This window comes from Cricetulus griseus, chromosome 3, assembly GCF_003668045.3.
Source record: "Cricetulus griseus strain 17A/GY chromosome 3, alternate assembly CriGri-PICRH-1.0, whole genome shotgun sequence".
Taxonomy (NCBI): Eukaryota; Metazoa; Chordata; class Mammalia; order Rodentia; family Cricetidae; genus Cricetulus; species Cricetulus griseus.
In genome coordinates, this window is record NC_048596.1 from 25664102 (window position 1) to 25671183 (window position 7082).

Below are 7082 nucleotides of genomic sequence, written 5' to 3' on the forward strand. Positions count from 1 at the left end.
GTCCACAAAGCCGGTCCCCGGGCATCCGATGCTCTCTTCAGACTTCCACAGGCACCAGGCATGCACATGGTGCACGTACATGCACGAATCCAAACACTCATATACATTAACATAAAAATTAAAAACAATAAAAAATGAGGAAGGAGGAGGGGACGGAAAACAAAAGAAATGACCCGTAGAAACCAGTCTTAGTACTTACTGTGCTGATGGGTCACCCAGGTATCTTGATAAACTGAAGAATTGCCCTCAGCTGGTCTCGGGTGGGGCCTGTGAATCTGCATTTCTTACCACCTGCTGCCTTCTCCGGTAGGAAGCAGAGAACTACGATTAGAGAGAGAGACAGAGAGACAGACAGAGACATACAGAGAGACAGAGACAGAGACAGAGACAGAGAAGCCTTCATTCCAATGGTGTGGAAAAAGAGACCCCTGGTGGGAAGAATGGTTACTGCAGGTTAAACAAGCACTTCCTGACTTCTCATCAGGGATTGACTAACAAATTAGGGGCTTATCCGTCGTTGTATTGTGGACAGGCGCTGACTGGGTCAAAGGCCTTCTATGAGACAACATTTTGGGTCAATGGCTTTTGACCTCCAAAAGGAAAAGTTTTGTTGGCAAATGCTGAGTGAGGCACTAAAGACCTTTGGTGAGAAAAACCGATTGTCCTGGCCCCACAGGGACAGACACCTACTGAAGAAATAAGTAGAAATAAATAGTATCAGTCCATTTTGGGTCCAATGAAGGGGAACTCTAGAGTGCTCTCTCAGTGTCTAAAGCGTAGAGGTCCATATGTGGTGTAGACCGGGGTTTTAGGACTTCTTGGAGGTGTCAAGCTTGAGGGAGATTCTGAAGGATGAATTCAAGCCTAGAGTTCTGCAGGCAGCAGGAGAGAGTGGAGAAACTCAGGGGTGTGGGCAACCTTTGGAACTCGGGACATACCATGCCTGAGGAAGACTCATGTCAAACCCCAGCACTGGGCTCCCCTGAAACTCACACCAAGTAGGACTGCATATATCAACCTCTTACACGCCTCTACCATTTTGTGAGGGAGTACAGTCACATTCTGTGACCAAGATGTCTTCTAGTCCTTCAGCTATAGGCGCACATGGAGTTGTGAGGATGTTTTGAAATGCTATTGGCTTCTTCTGTCTTCTGACAACCCACAAAGCTCCCCTCTCACATGGAGAACCAAGTGGCAGATTCATTCTCTCAGTTCTTTCCTAATCGCTTGTTACCCTTGCCTTCCCCATAGCATCCTGGGTCACCTGGTCAGAACTCTAAGGCAGTGGTTCTTAACCTTCCCAATGCTTCAACCCTTTAACACAGTTCATGTTGTGCTGACTCCAACCATAAAAATTATTTTCATTGCTGCTTCATAACTGTAATTCTGCTACTGTTATGAATAATAATGTAAACATCCATGTTTTCTGATGATTATCAATGACCCCCATGAAAGGGTCCAGAGTGATCTTGACCTACAGGTTGAGAATGAGTGATCTAAGCTATGGGATCCAGATCGTGTTTCTCTTGCTCATGTTGACATTTGACTGGTAGTACTTGGATATGTTAGTCTGTGACCAAAGTGTCTTATCTGGGCTTCTTTGAGCCCAAGAGCTGGGGGGTTAAAAGGAGAAGAGAGTTCAGAGTAAGGTTCGCATTGCCACATTGAAACATTTGTACTAATGAAGAAATAGCAGGCAGAAGAGACAGTGTAGAAGGAAAGCATGTAGATGGGGACCAGCTCTGGGCAGTGGGAGAGACATTGAAGGGGGAATTCCGTTTCTATCACAAGACTTTAGAAGCTCCTGTCTACCCCCTGAACCGGCTCTTGTTTATGGTCTTTTGTCTTATGTTCCCTTTCTCCCTGAAGGCACAATGCAACAGCCGATGGAGAGTTCTGGAAGTTGTTCCTCACTTCATTTTCACTCAGCCCTAAGTGACCAAGTCTTATCAATCATGCTGACATCTTATGAGAGTCTGCCCTGCCACCGGTGGCCTCCAGTCTAGGCAAGGCCTGCAAGATCAGGGTTATTCAATCATCCCTCCTGCCTCCTGGCCTCCAGGTTTGCTTACTACTCTTTTTAAAAAAGATTTATTTATTGACGAGTATGTGTGTGTGTGTGGTGTACTTGTTACCATGCATGTGCCAAAGCCCACAGAAGCCAGAAGAGGCTGTGGGATCCCCTGCAACTGGAGTTACAAGATGTTTGAGCCACTCAAAGTGGGTGTTGGGGACTGAACCCAGGGTCTCCTGGAAGTGAAGCAGAGACCCTCTCCAGCCCTATGCTCTATTCTGTTGTTTTAATTGCAGCCAGAAGTTTCCTAAAATGCAGATGTGATCCAATTACTCTCCTCTTTCAAACCTTTCAGCGGTGTTCCATTTCTCCCTGGATCAAATGCAAACTCTTTAAAATTTGGCTGCTGCTAGTCTTTATTATTTTCACTACTGGGGTTTAAACCCAGGGTCTCATGCACACAGGCAAATGCCCCAAGCCTGAGCTGTAAAGCCCCACCCTATCCCTGCCCACAGTTTTGGTTTCTTTTGTTGCTTTCTTTTTGAGGCAAGATCTCCCTAAATTGTACAGGATGGCCTTGAACTGTAGTTTAGGCAATCCTTGAATTTGTGACCCTCTCCCCCTGGTCTCCGGAGTAGCTGGGATTATAGACCTGTGCCTCCAGACAGCTTCCAGGGTATAAGGAATGTATAGGTTTGTGGAGCCTAGTGGACAAATCCTAATTTGCATTAAGTGGCCTGGTCCTATCATTGTGGTTGTAGGGCCCTATAGCAGAGCTCCTAGCCAAGTCTTCATTACCATGTGCCGTAGGGGAGGCTTATAGCAGGAATCTGTGCCAAGGGTCAAGCTAAAGATAAACCAGACATCTGGCTTTGAACACATGATCTGCCTGCCTCCACCTCTTGTAGCAAATCCTACTGGTGTGCACCACCATTATCTAAACTGAATTTTCAACAGAAGAAACTCAAATGGCTGAAAAACACTTAAAGAAATGCTCAACATCCTTAGTCATCAGGGAAATGAAAATCAGATCTACTTTAGATTTCATCTTACACCCATCAGAATAGCTAAGATCAACAAAACAACTGGCAGCTCGTACCAGAGAGGATGTGGAGTAAGAGAAACCCTCCATTTCTGGTGGGAATGCAAACTTGCACTGCCACTATGGAAACAGTGTGGCAGGCAGTTCCTCAGGAAGATGGGAATTGATCTACCTCAAAATCCAGCTACACCACTTTTGGGCTTATCCCCAAAGTATGCATCATCATACTTGCTTAATAATGTTCACTGCTGGCCTATTCACAATAGTCAAAAATTGGAAACAATCTAGATGTTCCTCAGCAGAGGAATGGGTAGAGAAAATGGTACGTTCACACAAGGGAATATTACTCAGCTGTTAAAAAGAAATGAAATCAGAAATTTACAGGTTAATTGGGTAGAACTAGAAAAAAAAATCATCCCGAGGTAGCCCAAACCCAGAAAAACAAATATGACATGTATTTGCTTATTTTTGGATATTAGCTATTAAATAAATGATAATCAAGCTATAATCTGTAGAACCACAGATTAGGTATAGAGTCAGGGACTTGGGGGTGGTGCAGATAAATCCGCCCCAGAAAAGGGGAAGAGAATAATTATAGTTATGGATGCGATGGGGTAGAATGGGAAGATGAAGTAGGGACTGGAAGGGAAGGGGGGGACAAGGGAGGGGTATAGGGCAAGACAGATACAATTAAGGGCCATTTAAGGGGTAGTATGGAAACTGAATGCAGTGGAAGCTTTCTGATATACATATACAAAGATGACTTGAATGAAATCACCAAATAATGAAGGAGACAGAGCCCCAACTGGCCATCTCTTGTCACCAAATGAAGCTTCCAACATCAGGACTGAGTTACTTCTACTCAAGCTGTTGGCCAAAGGGGTCCCATAGGAATCCTCAAACAGCCTAGGCTATTGCCAAGACTACAGGTTGCTCTCCACAAACTGATAGCAAGGCCTCATTGCTGAAGACATCATTGAACATGAAGAAGCCAAGATGGTGCCTACATAAATCTTTTACCCCTACATGAAAGTGTCTTTGATACAGGAAGGTACTTTGCATGCTATCAAAGGAGAAAACGGCCACAAACCCTTTGTTCTACAATGGTGTCCTGCATTCAGGAGATGCTATGCTAACGGAGGCACAAAGCTTGTGGAGTAACCAATATCTGATGTGACTGAAGACCCATGCTATGAAATGGAACCTGCTGCTTTGGTGACCAAAAATCTGAGAATAGATATCCCAGGTACCTTGGGTGAAACCAAATACTACTTTTTTCTTTTAATGGCAATAAAATGACTCCTAATGATATTCTGCTATATTAGGACCATTACCTTGCTCAACCATCATCAGAAGAGCTTTCTCCCACAGAAGATGGGGTAAATAGAGACCCACAGCCAGACATTATGCAGAGAGAGACCTTGGAAGACTCAGCCCTAAACTTGTTTCCATCAAATCCCTTCCCTTAGGTTTAGAACTCAGGGAGGCCTATGGAAGGGGAGGCAGAAAGAGAGCAGGAGCCAGAGGGAATAGAGGACACCAAGAAAACAAGGACCTCTAAACACAACCAGACCAGTACACATATGAAACCAGAGACTGAAGCAGCATACAAGGGCCTGCATGGGTCTGTCCCAGATGGGGTCCTAGAACTAAAAGAAATGAACTTATGTCCCCATCCCTAACCCAAAAGTAATCTCCAATTGATAGCCACTTGCAAATGAAAAATTAGTTCCCTCCAAGAGAGTTTCACTGGGGAAATAAACTACTCTTAAGGGTAAGCTACAAGCCTAGCAGTAGATGGCCAACAGAAAGTGAACTCAACAGCATTTTTGGAGGTTCCTTGTCTCATAACATCTTGTCAGGACTTTTCCCTCAGAATTTTATGTATACATAACTTTATGAACTTTATGTATACATAAAATTCTGCATGCAAATGAGTGGGCCTGTGTCTTTATCTGTTTCTTGTGCCTTTTTTCCATGGGCCCTTTTCCTTCAGCTGTTTTTATCCTATTCCATTGTATTGGTTTTTATCTTATATTTTATTATTATCCTTTAGAAACCTGTTTGTTTTCCAACAAGAGACTGAAAAGGGATGAAGGAAGGGGAGTGGGAAGAACTGGGACTAGAGGGGAAGCCATAATCAGGATATAATATGTAAGAAAAAAAAGTTTATTTTTAATAAAAGGAAAGAAAACATTTAACTATACTTTGTGTATGGGTACATGGGTGCTGGGGGAGCAGAGGGACATGGTGTGGAACACAAATGTATAAAAGACCCAGAGACTGATACTGGGGCTCAAACTTAAAGCTGAATATCAGAAAAGCAAAGCAGCTGGCCACTAGCTTCTTAGCTCTACCTCAGGCTGAATGGGCTGATCCTGTCTCCACAAGCTCTCACCAAGCCTCTGACTGTAACTCTCCGCATTGTGGCTGGAGAATGAATGCCTCTCGAGACCTTGCTTCAGTCTTACCTATTTTCCTAATGTTGGGATTAAAGGTGTGACCTATAATTCTCTTTTAGACTGATTCACTCTTGTGTAGTTCTAGGTGGTCTTGGACTCAGAAATCTGTCTACCTCTTAACCCTGAGTCCTAGGATTAAAGGTGTATGCCACCGTTGCCTGATCTCTACAGCTTGAGGCTGACTTTGCTTTCCTGAACCCTTAGTCAATCTTTAATAAATCATAAATACCACTGCAATGGAGTACATGTGGAGGTTACAGGTTAGCTTTCTCCCTCTAACAGGGGGTCCTGGGGTTCAGGTCACCAGGACTAGCAGCAGGACCAGGAGCCCTCATTTCATTCTTTTTTTATGGCTGAATAAAACTCTATTGTATGTCTGGATTAGTTTTCTCATTGTTGCAACAAGTATCAGATCAAAGCAACTGAAGGAAAGAAAGGGTTATTTCAGCTTGCAGTCTGAGGAAAGTCCACCATGGAGAAGGCATGGCAGTCGGAGCATCTAGTCAGGAGGCAGAAAGTGATGAATGCCTGCACATGCTAACTTTTTTTTTTTTTTTTTTTTAAATAATACAACTCCTTTTTATGAAGGTCTAGGATCCCAAACCCAAGGAATGGTGACACTCACATGTAGGGTGAATCTTCTCACTTCAATGAACCAATCTAGATAATTACTCTCAGGCTGTTCACAGGCTTATCTGGAAGTTGATTCTAGATCCTGTCAAGTGATTATGAATGTGTATGCACCATTTTCTTACCGGCTCATCTGCTGATGGATGTCTAGTGGGTTCTAGTCATTGTGAACAGTAGTCAATGAACGCCGGCACTGAGGTTTGATTTTACAGCCGTCATGCTTTATATGCGTGTACAAACTCCACAGAGCTACCTATATGGCATTCCTCCACTATTCTTGCTCTTTTGTTGTACTTATTAGGCCACATTAGTGTCAAATTTGTGATCCCCCTGCTTCAGCCTCCCCAGTGCTGGGATTACAGCTGGGAACCACCACGCCAGGTACTTGTCAAGGGTTTTCATTGTTACACATAAAATGAAGAGTAGATATTGCTATTGGAATATTCTTTTTCCTCTCATCTCTCCTATTAATACGGTAAAGTATAATGCATTAAAAAGAACCGATATACCCTAATTTTTAACACTGAGCTATGCTAACATTCCTGGACTGGAGCTTCACAATCCTGCTGATGTGCTTGCTGCTAAGCACTCTTCTAAGCACTTACAGCCTCACCTCAGAAGACAGCTCTTCTTCTTTCCCTTACAGTTAACTGCACTGTCTTGGGGGTCTTTACATCAATAGGCCATAAATGCAGATATTTACAAAAATAACAACTTGTACTTAGTCTGGTAAATTTGCTGTTAAAAAGAAATTATTTCCAAAGGGCTTTTGTTTTCTTTTTTTGGAGTCAAATGCTTTGAACTGTACTGCAATGAGGAAAATCACTACTAGGTACCGAGTTTCTAACTAACAGGAGGAATGCACTTTAAGCACAGCTCGAAGGCAGAAGGTAGTAAATGAATGAGACAAGTAATTTCATGTGAGTGTCCCTTC